We start from the raw sequence: 13,161 nt of genomic DNA, 5'->3' as shown, positions 1-13,161 counted from the left end.
CCAAGGGTCTCTACAACCACAGATTCATGAGAGCCACTGCTCAGCCTCCAGTAAATCTAGCAAATGAAGATGCTCAGACTGGACCTCTCTGGTTGGTAAGTTTGTACTGTCTTATTGCTTTTCATGATACAGGGATTCCAGGAGTGATGATCCTGGCAGGAAACAACTGAAGTCTGAGTCTTTCTGTAGTCTCAGCCTTTCCCAAATGGACTGATTCAGAGAAGGAAATTCTGTGTCCCCTCCCTGTGTGTGGCTGCTACAGCCATCAGCACCGGGGAACAGAATATTTTTATCTTCTCATACAGATAGACTCAGTTTCCATCTCTGTGAAAATAAGGAAGTTGAGTTAAATGATCTAAGTTCCTTTCCAATTTTTTGCAGTTTTTTTTCTTTTTCCTGGAATTAGGTCTGCAAAACAAATTAGTGCTCCCCTCCACCTAAGGAAATTTCTTTTAGGTGTTTCTGTTGCCTAAAGCGTATCTCTAATCTGTTCTCCTGCCTAAGGCAGTTGCGGGGCGGGGCGGTGGCAAACAGACACAACTAAATAAAAACAAACTGAATTGACTAAAACAAAACCACGAGAAAGCTCTGAGTTGCTCCTTGTAAGCCTCTGGTCTGTACCTCAGGGCACAGGTTATTCCTTCCTCTTGATGAAAGGTCCATCTGAATATCTCCTCCACCAACTCCCCGGACCCCAGGCCCCAGCGTAGCTGACCCTCCCAGTCCGAGTGGGCTCCCAGGCCCATCACCACCATCCACAGCTGCACTGAGATGAACAGTGTTTTCCTCCTAGGTGAGCTGCCGTGTGCCTGACACTTAGGAGACGCTCAGTCCTTGGTGGATTGAAAAAAGGCAAGTTCTCCATCTGGGTTAAGAGTCCTCAAAAGGACAAGTGGTAACTAGTAAGATCTAAAAAGTTAATTCGCTTAAAGGGCGACGTTCGTGACCTACAAGCAAAGAAGGAACAAGGGGAGGTAATTTTCAAGCTCTGTGTTTTTTTTAAAGAATGTGTAATTACTTCTGCAATAAAGACCTCTCCTACGAGACCCTCACCCCCAGTAGAACCTGGGGATCTCACAGGCCTTGATGAAGGCCGCCTATTCAGACAGACGTAAATCCCTTCTACCTGCAAAGGAGTCACGAAAGCCACTTCGCCCCGATGGCTGAACGTCGTGTCCGGGACCAGCACACATGGCCCTGTCCTGGGTGACGTGTCCACGTGAGACCCTGCTTGGAGGTGTGCTCCGTTCCCGTTTCTGCATCGTCCACTGGCGCATCACATGCACACAGGCAGAGCCGTGTGACCTGGAAGGTCACTGAACTGCAGGGCTGGCAACAGCTGCCCACTGTCCTGCCTCGGGGTCCCCACTCTGAGCCCTACACTGTGTGGCTCCATTAGTGGACTGGGGTGGGGCAAGAGAGACCTGCAAACGTGGTGTGCAATCCTGGGACTGATGGATCAGAAAGCTCAACGAGCGGCAGAAATGCACAGGCAAGCAGAGTACAAGTTCTGAAGCAAACACCTGGGAGGAAATGCACAGTCCCTGGGACAGTCAGGGTCACAGAAATGAACAGGAGACTAGTGGGGGCCAGACTGGGGGCCAGGGAGGAGGGGGTGAGCGTTTAATGGGCACAAGTCAAGGCTATGGTTTCTCCAGTGGTCATTTATGGATGTGAGAGTTGGACTATAAAGAAAGCTGAGTGCCAAAGAATTGATGCTTTTGAACTGTGGTGTTGGAAAAGACTCTTGAAAGTCCCTTGGACTGCAAGGAGGTCCAACCAGTCCATCCTGAAGGAGATCAGTCCTGGGTGTTCATTGGAAGGACTGATGTTGAAGCTGAAACTCCAATACTTTGGCCACCTGATGCAAAGAACTGACTCACTGGAAAAGACCCTGATGCTGGGAGGAACTGGGGGCAGGAGGAAAAGGGGACGACAGAGGATGAGATGGTTGGATGGCATCACCGATTTAATGGACATGAGTTAACTCCGGGAGTTGGTGATGGCCAGGGAGGCCTGGCATGCTGCGGTGCATGGGGTTGCAAAGAGTCGGACACGACTGAGCGACTGAACTGAAGTTTCAGAAAGGGATGACAGAAATGTTTAGGAGACAGAATACTGTTGATGACTGTACAACAATATGAATGTACTTAATGCCACTGAACTATACACATAAAAATTATTAAAATGGTAACTTTTATGTATATTTTACCACAATTGTCTTTTTGTTGTTTGTTGTTGTAGCTATATACCAACTGCAGTGTGGATCAGGAGGAAAAAACTGCTCAGCTTGAGGTCTGAAGCCTGCCCCAAGGCAGTTAATGAGCTTGGTTAAGTTACCTTTTTCAGCCTCAGTCTAATGCATAAAATACACAGGAGATCTGTATCCTCAGGGTCATTATGAAATGAGAAAACACCTATCACGATACCTGGTTCTCAGTAAGCACTTTGCTTTCTGAATACCCCTCTGATATTCTAGAAAAGTCTTGAGAGAAATTGGCCAAGGAGCCGAAGCTACCCACGGCCGGGCATCGCCAGCATCCGTGTCCTCTCCTCTGTCCAGCCCCAGCCTCTACCTACTAGCTCACCGGCTCATGTGCCCGCCTGCTGCCACCTCCACCTCTGAACTCGGGCGCACTGGACTCCTGCACCTTCCCAGGTGCCCCACCCCGCCGTGGGCCCGTTCTCCTCTTTCCCCAGCTTGAGGCCCCAAGTCCCCGATGCAAACACGGTCTCCTCCCTCCCCGGCTCACGACGCTTTCCAGCACCTGCGCCTGGTGTGCAAATGCTGCTGGAGTGGGAAAGCAAGTCACGCAGCCAGCCTTGGGAAGCGTCACCACACACCAGGAGCCAGCGTTCACGCTACACACCCAGAAATCTCCCTGTGAGGCTCCCCAGGCCCTCCCCATGCCAGCGCTCCACCAGTGACCTGACCTTATTTCCCCAGGCAGAGGCCATGGAACACACCTGCCTCAGGGCCCACCTCCAAATCTACAAGCACCAGCGCCTGTGCCCACTCCCTCCTCACCTCCTGCTCTCAGCAGAGGCCAGCCTTGCACACAATTTTGCTCCCACCCCCACGCCCAAGAACGTCATTCTGCCGTCATCCTTTTTCTTCCTCATCGTTAATCAGCCTTTACTCCCTACGGGGTGCCCTCCAACAGCACACAGACACATTCTGTTTAACCTGCATCCTAAACACACCCCCGTGGCCCCCATCTGTCCCTCTAGGCAGTGACACAAGTTCCCTGTAGGCCTGGTTATCTGGACCGCTGCCTCTCAGGCAAACTGCCAGGGAGTCTTGTTCAAAGGCACATGGGATGCAGCGGGTCTGGGGTGGAGCCCAGGCTTCTGTACTGCTGGCCCCCCCCAGATGCTGCTCCCGCCACAGACCCCACTCTGAACAGCAGAGCCCAGTGTTTCTTCCCTCACACCTTCATGTACAAAATCCCTCCTAATCGCCCCGGCACAGCTTCAAGGAGACCCGTCCCATCTTCAAGGAGACCTGTCCCATCAAGGTCACCAATAAACTCCATGTTGCAAACTCCAATCAAAGCATTCCTTCCTCCTCTCCAATACTCTCCGGTTCTTTAAAATTGAGCTGTAGCAAGTGGAATAAAACTGTGCCCAGAAGGGGCAGGGCCCTGGTGGACCACCCACAGACCCCTCTCCATCTCCCTCGGGCCTCTGCACCCTGCACCTCCTGTTCCTCCGACAGCAGTGTCTCAGCAGAGGCTCCTTCCTTACCTGGCTTCCTAGTGTTAGTGCCCCCAGAGCTCAGGCTCCCCCTCACCTCTCTAGACTCTCCCCTCGGGGGTCCCATGTGTCTCAGCAGCTTCATCAGCAGCCCCAAACTCTCAGAACCCGGCCAGAGTGCTCGCCTGACCTCCAGACTCACTCACTCCCCTCAGCCCTGTACTGCCTCTCCCAGGGAGGGTGTCTCCCAAGAATCTCAAGCTTAACATTCCCAAAGTACAACTCTTGAGTCCCTGCCTGTTAAAACCTACTCCTCCGCCATGGTTCCCCACATCCAATCACATCCAGGTCTCATCACTAAAGCCAACACATGAGTCACCTTTGATTCACCCTTGCTCCTTCCCCAACTCAGTTCACGACCAGCCCTGCTGACTCCGCCTCCAAAGCCACCTGCTTCCTCCACTTCGTCCGCCACAGTCCCGCCCGCCCAGCAGCCACCGGCCAGTCACAGCCTCTCCGCTGCCTCTCAGCGCCTATTCAGCCCTCGGCAACATCTCTCCACACAGTCCCTGCTGTGAACAAAAGCCCCACAGGTGAACTGTGTCTAGGCCCTTCAATGGCTCAGTGTGAACGAAATCCAAGCTCTCCGCCCACCAGGCCCCCAAGACCCGGAGGCCCCTTCCGGCTGGTGTGCCTCCTTCCACTCAGCAGGGCCTGCCAAGTGCTGCCCTGCAGGATCCCTCCCATACACTCTCCCCTTCTCATCCTGCTTTGAGGAGGACGGGAAGCAAGAAGAAACACAGCACTGTCAGAAACTGAAGGAAGACCCTCCGGCTGCCTGCAGAAGAGGCAGGGCCTGGCAGGAGATGAAGCTGGAGACTAAAGTGGGACCAGGAGCTCAGCAGTTCAGAGATATTAGACCTTCTGCCGAGAACGCAGAAAAGCCTTCCACGTGTTACAAGCAAGTGGGCGGCACAATTAGCCTTGGCTGCTGCGGTCCTGGTAGCTGCAGGGTAGAAAAGCAGAGGGGCCCAGAGCTGATGAGGAGGGGTAGGGTGGAGCCAGCAGGCCTGGCCGGAGGGAATGGCAGTGGTCACGGGAAAGGGGACCAGACTTTAGAACTACTTAGGAGGTTATGATATTGTGATTATAAAGGATATATATTTGGTCATTCACACGACCTAATTGAAGTGCTCGTGTGTGAAAGTGTTAGTCACTCAGTGGTATCCAACTCCTTGCGACCCCACGGTTTGTAGCTCACGAGGCACGGAATTTGTCTAGGGAAGAACACTGGAGTAGGCTGCCACTCCCTTCCCCAGGGGAGCTCCCTGACGCAGGACTGAGCCCGGGCCTCCTGCACTGCAGGCAGACTCTTTACCAACGGGCCACCAGGGAGACCCATGCTCATGTGTAGTTGGTCTGTGTCCACAGGTGCTGGCTCACAGCTCCGACTCGGAATTTCCTGAGTGACGAGAGCAGGGGGAGCATCTGCCGTTGTGTCTGGTCCTGTCCTCAGTTCCGGAAACCAACTCAGAGGTATAAAGGTGAAATGGTCGCCTCGCTCACAACAAGTCCCTTATGACCACAACTGGGGCACACCTACAAGCTGATTTTGGGGCTCCATCTCAGGACACCAGGGGAACCGACCTTGCAAAGATGGTTGGAACCTTCAGCCCCACCCCCTGATTTCGGCAGCGGGGGGGCTGGAGGCGGGGTTGGAGGCTGAATCCACCACCAGCGGCTGATGATGTGATGAGCCATGCTTATGGAACGGGACCTCCATAAAAACCCAATAGGTGAGGTCAGGAGAGTTTCCAGGTGGCGGAGCAAGTGACCATGGGAGCCTCCAAACTCCACGAAGACCCTGTCCTGTGAACCTCTTCCCTTGACTGTTGATTCATACTTGCTAACATCCTCTGTGATAAAAGTGGTAATTTAGTGATTAAACGGGTTTGCTGAGTTCTGTGGGCCGCTTCAGCAAATTAACCGAACCCAAGCAGAGGGTTTTGAGACCCCGTAGTCGTTAGCCAGTGGGTCAGGAGTACAGATGATGACTGGGCTTGTGACTGGCCTGTGAAATCCAGTCAGGGTGCTGTGGGTACCTCCAAGTTGTAGGCAGTTGGGCAGATACACAGCCTGGACCTGTGACTAGTGTCTGAAATGGGGCCAGTCCTGTGGGACTGAGTCCTTGACTTGTGGTATCTGATGCTGCCTCTGGGTAGCGAGTGTCACGGGTGAGTTGATCTGCAGGACACCCCACTGGGGTCAGAGAATTCCTCGGTGATGTGACCCCACACACAACCCACATTGGAATTGGGTGTAGAACCCTTTTAGGAGTTAAAAAATGGCACAGTTAGTGAACAAATATATATAATTTGAGATTTTAAAAACGCTTAATTTTCAAGGGTGAGCAGAGGTACCCATCTGGCTGAAATCCATCCCTATGATGGGATCAACTCATGCACAGTGAATGACTGGCCACAGATCTTTTCCTGTTTTTACTAGCGGAAGGGGGTGGGAGGAAGGAGGGGGATGATGGGAGAGGCAGGATAAGAGGAGACGAAGATACTAGCTCATAAATTAGGGCAGCAGATGGGAAAGGGGCCAAAAACAGGAAGAAAGGAGAGGCAAATTGTGCTGACTTCTCCAGTCTGCCTCCTGGTGACTCTTAGCAGCCTTGAACTGGGTTGGAATGAACAAAAGCAATTCTCAAAGGACTTCATTTTCTGAAATTACAATTTAACATGATTTATGAAGCTTCTTGTTATAAATATGCTTGAGTCAAAGGATATTTGTCACATGGAAGTATTAGAATCATAGAATTTTTAGAGACAGGAAAAATCTGCCCATCATTGACTCAGGCTTCTGGCTCGGGGCCCCTAAACCCTTGTCTCCACATACAGACAACCCAGAAAGATTTCACTGAGAAACTGGAAGAATAAGGCCCTTCTCTCCAGGTGGATAATTAAATGTGTCAGGCTCCCCAGATGGCTCAGTAGGTAAAGAATCCGCCGGTGAATGCAGGAATCAAAGGAGACACGAGTTCAATCCCTGGGTCGGGAAAAATTCCCTAAGAGGAGGAAATGGCAACCCGCTCCAGTATTCTTGCCTGGAATAATCCCATGGAAAGAATCTAGCTGGCTACAGTCCCTGGGGTCACAAAGAGCTGAACACGATTCAGCAGAGCAACCATGGGGTTTCAAAGAGAAATGAAGAACTGCTAGGCAAATATTGTCGGAAGATTTAAGGTAACTGGAAGAGTGGCTTTCCCCCCTCCCTCCCCCAGAATGCCATAGTTTATTTATTGGTCTTAGTGTCAGGGCTCTATAAGCACTTTTTCTTGTGATTATGCCTCTTCCCTCCCCTCTTTAAAAAAAAAAAAAAAACTTTTTACTGTGGAAAGTTTCACACATACATAAGGGTAGGAAGAAGTGTTTAATAAACAGCCTTGTACCTATCACCCAGGTTCTCTGAGACTTTTTCAGCAACTTTGCCAGTGAGTTTTATGTTTAAAAAATACACAGATGATTAATGACTAATTTTATGCTGCTCATCAAGGAGATCATTTTGGCAATCATTTTTAACCAATTTGTTTTAGTGTTAAAAAAAAATACTCAGCTGTTCCATTTGGTTTAGGGACTAGCAAGATTTTAATTTCTAATTTCCAAAGCTACTGAATATTTGGCTAATTAATCCTAGCATCTGACAACGAAGGACCAGAAGAAAGAACATAAAGTTTCAAGTATAACATTAAAAGTTCTAGAATATAATCCAGCTGCATTTTAATCTATTGTGGTACAGACTTCAGGAAGCACATGAAACGAAACCTTTAAAAGAAACTGTGCAGCTAGTGTCCAAGAAGGCTAATGGTCCTTAAACTTCCCCAGGGCAGGCCGCTCCCACAGCGCACCAGGCTGGTCCACCTGCTGGCAGAGGCCATGGTGTACGCCCAGACTAGGTGCCAGGATACCACACTTTCCGGCCTGATCACCCTCCCTGTCCCTCTCAGGCCAGCTGCTCCCAGGAGAAAGGGAGCTCCCGCGTTGTGAAGAGTCCTGTGGGGCGGCCGCGTGGTAAGGCCTGAGGCCTCCACCCAGCAGCCATGTGAGTGCCCCACCCCGGGGCAGTGACCACGGCCTCGGCAGGGACTGGACAACAGCACCCAGCCAGGCTGTTCCCACATTCCAGGAGCCAGATGCTTATGAATGTCTGTTGTTTCAAGCTGCTGTGTTCGGGGCAATTTATTACACAGCAGTAGAAAATCATTCAAAAGATAAACCTCAGAGGTAGGTAGCCACACAGGACCAAACTACTCTTACTTCCTCCAAGTCACACACCAAGCGAAGTCACATAGCTTGGAGTGTCAGTATTTTAATTTGGATCAGACTGAACTTAATATTCTGTATGCCAATTCCCAATCGGTGGGCCTAAAACATACTATATAAAAATTGCCCACAAGCCACTGGCAAAAGCAACAAAGAACAACAACGTACTAGCAATTACCTATTTTTTTAAGTTTTTTTTTAAAAATGTGGACCATTATAAAATCTTTATTGAATTTATTACAATATTGCTTCTACTTTATGTTTTGGCTTTTTGACCACGCAGCATGAGATCTTAGCTCCCCAACCAGGGGAGCTGCATTGGAAGGATAAGTCTTAACCACTGGACCACCAAGAAGTCCCTGCTGCCGCTGCTGCTAAGTCGCTTCAGTCGTGTCCGACTCTGTGCGACCCCACAGACGGCAGCCCACCAGGCTCCCCCGTCCCTGGGATTCTCCAGGCAAGAACACTGGAGTGGGTTGCCATTACCTTCTCCAATACATGAAAGTGAAAAGTGAACGTGAAGTCGCTCAGTCGTGTCTGACTCTTGGCGACCCATGGACTGCAGCCTACCAGGCTCCTCTGTCCATGGGTTTTCCAGGCAAGAGTACTGGAGTGGGCTGCCATTGCCTTCTCCACAATTACCAATTAACAGCACCTGTTTCTGCATTTAGGCTTAAACTTTTCTAATGGCAAAAACTCCTCAAAGATTTGTCTATAGCAGTAACAGAGAACACCCAGGAAACGACAAGCACTTGCTTTTTTTTTGTAAGGGTAACATAAACGTGAAATTGAGACCCGGCCGGCATTCTGTAGTTGCTATGGAAACCACAAGCACCTGCCCTCTTTGACAAGCAGCATTCACATTCTCTTCCACTTTCTTCCTACTCTCACCCACCCAAAAGCTCCCACGTCCTCTTGCCTTCTTTGCCCCTCTACTTTTTGGAACATCCAAGTATATGTACATATGCATTCATATTTGTATTCACAGGAACCAAAAAAAATCAGGAGCAAAAGGAGACAGCTCACGGTCAAGTGTCCAAGACCAGATACTCAGCTGCCGTTAGTCAGACCAGGGGGTCTGTGTGAGCAGACAGCTAATGCTCAATGAATACCAGTTTCCTTCCTCCTCCTCACCTCCCCCCAGGCTCCCCGGTATGGTGAGAACAGCTTCATTTACTCTGGTACTGGCTCAGTTCTCCTTCATTCGGACTCCTCAGCAAATTGCATTCACTTTAGAAAAACATCCAAGGGGCTGTTTGTTGAGAGGTACAGGCAGCCCCCATCTTAGGATGCAACCTATGATTTCTCAACTTTATGACAGCATAAAAGCAATATATGTTCAGTAGAAACCATACTTCAAATTTTGAATTTTGATCTTTTTCTGGGCTAGCAATATACAGTAAGAAACTCTCTTGTGTGCAGACAACCTATATAGACATATCTCCCAAAAAGATATACAGATGGCCAACCAGCACATGAAAAGATGCTCAACATTGCTAATCATTACAGAAATGCAAATCAAAGCTACAATTATCTCACACCAGTCAGAATGGCCATCATTTAAAAGTCTACAAATAATAAAATGCCAGAGAGGGTGTGGAGAAAAGGGAACTCTCTTACATTGTTGGTGGGAATATACAATACACTGGTGCAGTCACTATGGAAAACCATCTGGAGGTTCCTTAAAAAGCTAAACATAGAACCACCATATGATCCAGCAACCCCACTCCTGGGCACATCCAGAGAAAACTAATTCAGAAAGATACAGGCACCTCTGTGTTCCCAGCAGCACTATTCACAACCTAAACGTCCATGGGAAAATGAATGGATAAAGCACATGTGGTGCATATATACAGGGGAACACTACTCTGCCAGAGAAAGAATGAAATGACGTCATCTGCAGTGACATGGATGAGCACGGAGATGATCACACCAAGTGACGTCAGTCAGACAGAAACAGACAACTACCACGTGGTATCACTGACAAGTGGGATCGTAAAGAATAATACAAATGAGCTTATATACAAAACAGAACCAGACCCACAGACATAGAGAACAAACTCATGGCTACCAAAAGGGAGGGTGAGGTGGGGGAGGGCGGGGCAAGGGGAGACAAATTAGGAGGTTGGGATTAACATATACACACTACTATATATAAAGCAGATAAACAACAAGGTCCTACTGTATCGCACAGGGTACTTACATATCCAATATCTTGCAATAACTTTTAATGGAAACAATCCAAAGATGAATATATATATGTATGTATATGTGTCTGTTAGTTGTTCAGTTGTGTCCAACTCTTGCAATCCCATAGACTGTAGCCTACCAGGCTCCTCTGTCCATAGAATTCTTAGGCAAGAATACTGGAGTGGGTAGCCATTCCCTTCTCCATACATGCGTGTATATATGTGTATATATTTACGATGTGTGTGTGTGTATATATATGTATGTATGTATGTATCACGGTGGTGTACACCCGAAACCAACACAATATTGTAAACCAACTATACTGCAAAAAAAAAAAAAAAAGACCCTCTCCTGTTATGACGGGCCGAAGCCCCACTCAACATGGGATCATGAGGGTGAACAACTCACACAGGAACCGTCCATACTCTCCAAACCCACAAAGCCAGTCTGCCTTCCACTCTGAATACAGAATTCAATAGGTTACATGAGATATTCAGCACTACAAGACAGGCTTTGTGCTAGGTTATTTTCTTCCAAATGGAGGCTGAGGAGTGCTCTGAGCAGGTCTAAGGTGGACCAGAATAAGCAATGAGGTTCAGAAGTGTATTACATGTATCCGTGACTTATGATATTTGTAACCTATGATGCGCTTACCAGGACGCACCTCACCCTAAGTCAAGGACGATCTGTAATTGGATCCAGTGAAAAGCGGGCCTCTCGCTATCACCCAGAGACAAGTTACAGCTCCCGGGACTACTCAGTACTGTCCTTCTAGGTCGTTGCACTCTCCACATTTAGCTTTCAGAAAAGAGCTCCAATTATGTTTCTAACATCCACAAATTCACTAAGATAAGAATTTAGTAACAATGCAAAGAAGTATTGTGGGATGGGGTGATGTAGCACAAAGAATTATCTCAACTGGGTGATTTAAAAATTTCCAGCATCTCAAGCCAATCTTGGGCCAAGGCAAGAACCTTGAAGAATTAAGGCAAGAAATCAGAACTTTTACGCTTCTTCCACCTTCTACCAAGACTCACTGAAACCCCATTTACAGCTCTAATTCTATTTCCCTATCTTTAGATGTCCAGCCCTATACCCCCCCCACACACACAAATAAAGTATCTAATTAACTTATCCCTCCACTCTTTTTCACAGGAAATCTTGGGAAAGGTTCTACTCCTTTGGCATAGTTGGGAAATCTTGCTGATCTCTCAGATCAGAACACCCAGTTTCCAGGAGGAAATAACATGAAGAGGAAGGAAGGAAAGACCCAGATGGGGTCATAAGACAGACTAGCTGTCTCAACTGAAACCACACAGAAGAGATGTGTGTCCCTGGCCTTTTTCCCACCCCAACAACCATCTACCCCCACTGCCACAAACAGCACCTCAAACATTCCTTACCTTGTTTAATACTAACAAGCAGGTCAGCTATTATCACCTTTTCCCAGCTGGACTCTGCAGCAGAGAGGAGCAAAGCCCTGCTCAAGATCACACATCGAATCAAGTTTCAGAATCTGTTCTTCCCAATATTCAATGCTACCTTTCATGCTCAGCCCATATCTGATATTCCAATGATACAGCTCCAGGTTGAAGGACCATTGCCTTAAACTGTTTGAATTCTTACATCCGAGAATCTTACTGCCGTGCTTATAACATGGGGCATTCACCCACTGAAAAGATACCCTATCCCCTCCGATCATTAGTACCCACTAACCATCCTCAAAAGCTAATCCTACCCCCCCAAAAGAGGTTAGGAGACCAGGACAAAGTAGAAAGCTCACTGTTGTACGAGGGTTGAAACCAAGTCGCAGGTAACTGCAATGAGAGCAGTCAGCCACGTCTCCCTCACTGGCAATTCTAAATGACTCCGCCAGACAGGAGAGCTTCTCTCTACAAGAATCACCTGAAGGCAACGAAGTTCGTCGTTTCCAGATTCACCTGAAAACGAACACGGATACGAGCCTGGGCGCAGCTGTTGCTGCCACTGGCCGTCCGAATCCACCACGGATGACCTCCTAGACCCACCGGGGGCGAGAAGAGAAGCACGGGCAGGTTCAGGTGCGCCCGAGGAGAAGCCGCCCGACGCCGGCCCCCGTCGGGAAGGAGCTAGGGTTAGGGGGCAAACTCAAGCTCGTCTCCAACACAGGACCAAACCAAGTCCGCAAAGAGACCACACGACTTCCGAAGAGCGGCCCTGGGTCGATCCACGGCCAAGCTCCTACGGCACTAACAAGTTTTTGCAACATTCACAGACTCGCCCACACCGTCACCACAGCGGCGACTACGGGCCTGAGGAAGTGGACCATCCTCGGCAGGAGGCCCGAAGGGCAGGAAGTGGAGGCAGAGGCCACTTGCAGGAAAAGGGAAGAAGTGGCAGACTCGGGGGGAGGGGGGAAAGGCGGGGCGCCGCCCCTTTTTCCTCGGCCCCAAGCGGGTCTGGGAGGACACCCACCCCAACCTCCGCCCGAGTGGGGCCGCCGCCGCCAGGTCGCCCTTCGGCCGCAGACCTGCGCGGAACTGGGCGGAGAGGCCACTGGCCCGGGACGCGCACCCGCTCCCCGCGCGCGCCCCACTTCGCCTTGGCGGGGCCCCCCTGGAGCGCGGACACCCTTACCTGGGACCCGTCCCGCGCCGCCTGGCCGTCCGCACCCGGCCCTGCCCTTAAACCGGCTCCGCCCGCTTCTTCGCCTCCTCTGGGGGCCGGACCCCAGCCGTGCCCCGCCGATTTGTCATTGAGCAGCCAGCCGGCTTCCCCACCCCTGAGCGCGCGCCCGGCGTCGCCTAGGCAACCCCGCCCCTCCAGAGCGCGCCCTGCCTTCTCTCCTGCCCGCCCCCCCGGAGGCCGCGCCCATCGGGAGCGAGGTAGCCAATCTGAAGCGGAACTTCCGAGCCTAGGGCGGCAGGGGCGGGCTCGGCGCCCTGGCCCCGCCCACCCCCGCTTCTTCCTG

At 50.2% G+C, this 13,161-nt stretch overlaps 1 protein-coding gene across 2 annotated transcripts in view; it reads right to left on the bottom strand.

Annotated features, from left to right (window-relative positions):
- The window catches only part of RALB (RAS like proto-oncogene B), a 70,168-nt gene that overhangs the window by 31,545 nt on the left and 25,462 nt on the right, over positions 1–13,161 (bottom strand). The window contains exon 1 of one of the 2 annotated variants that reach the window (XM_020894645.2): positions 12,828–12,986. The exons of the other annotated variant lie outside the window; for it this stretch is intronic. The gene's annotated coding sequence lies outside the window, so the exon portion shown is untranslated. Of the gene's footprint in view, positions 1–12,827; positions 12,987–13,161 lie in introns of those variants that run through there. 2 annotated transcript variants of the gene reach the window in all.

The sequence above is a fragment of the Odocoileus virginianus genome, chromosome 13 (assembly GCF_023699985.2).
Source record: "Odocoileus virginianus isolate 20LAN1187 ecotype Illinois chromosome 13, Ovbor_1.2, whole genome shotgun sequence".
NCBI lineage: Eukaryota > Metazoa > Chordata > Mammalia > Artiodactyla > Cervidae > Odocoileus > Odocoileus virginianus.
This window is presented reverse-complemented; position numbering and strand designations above follow the sequence as displayed.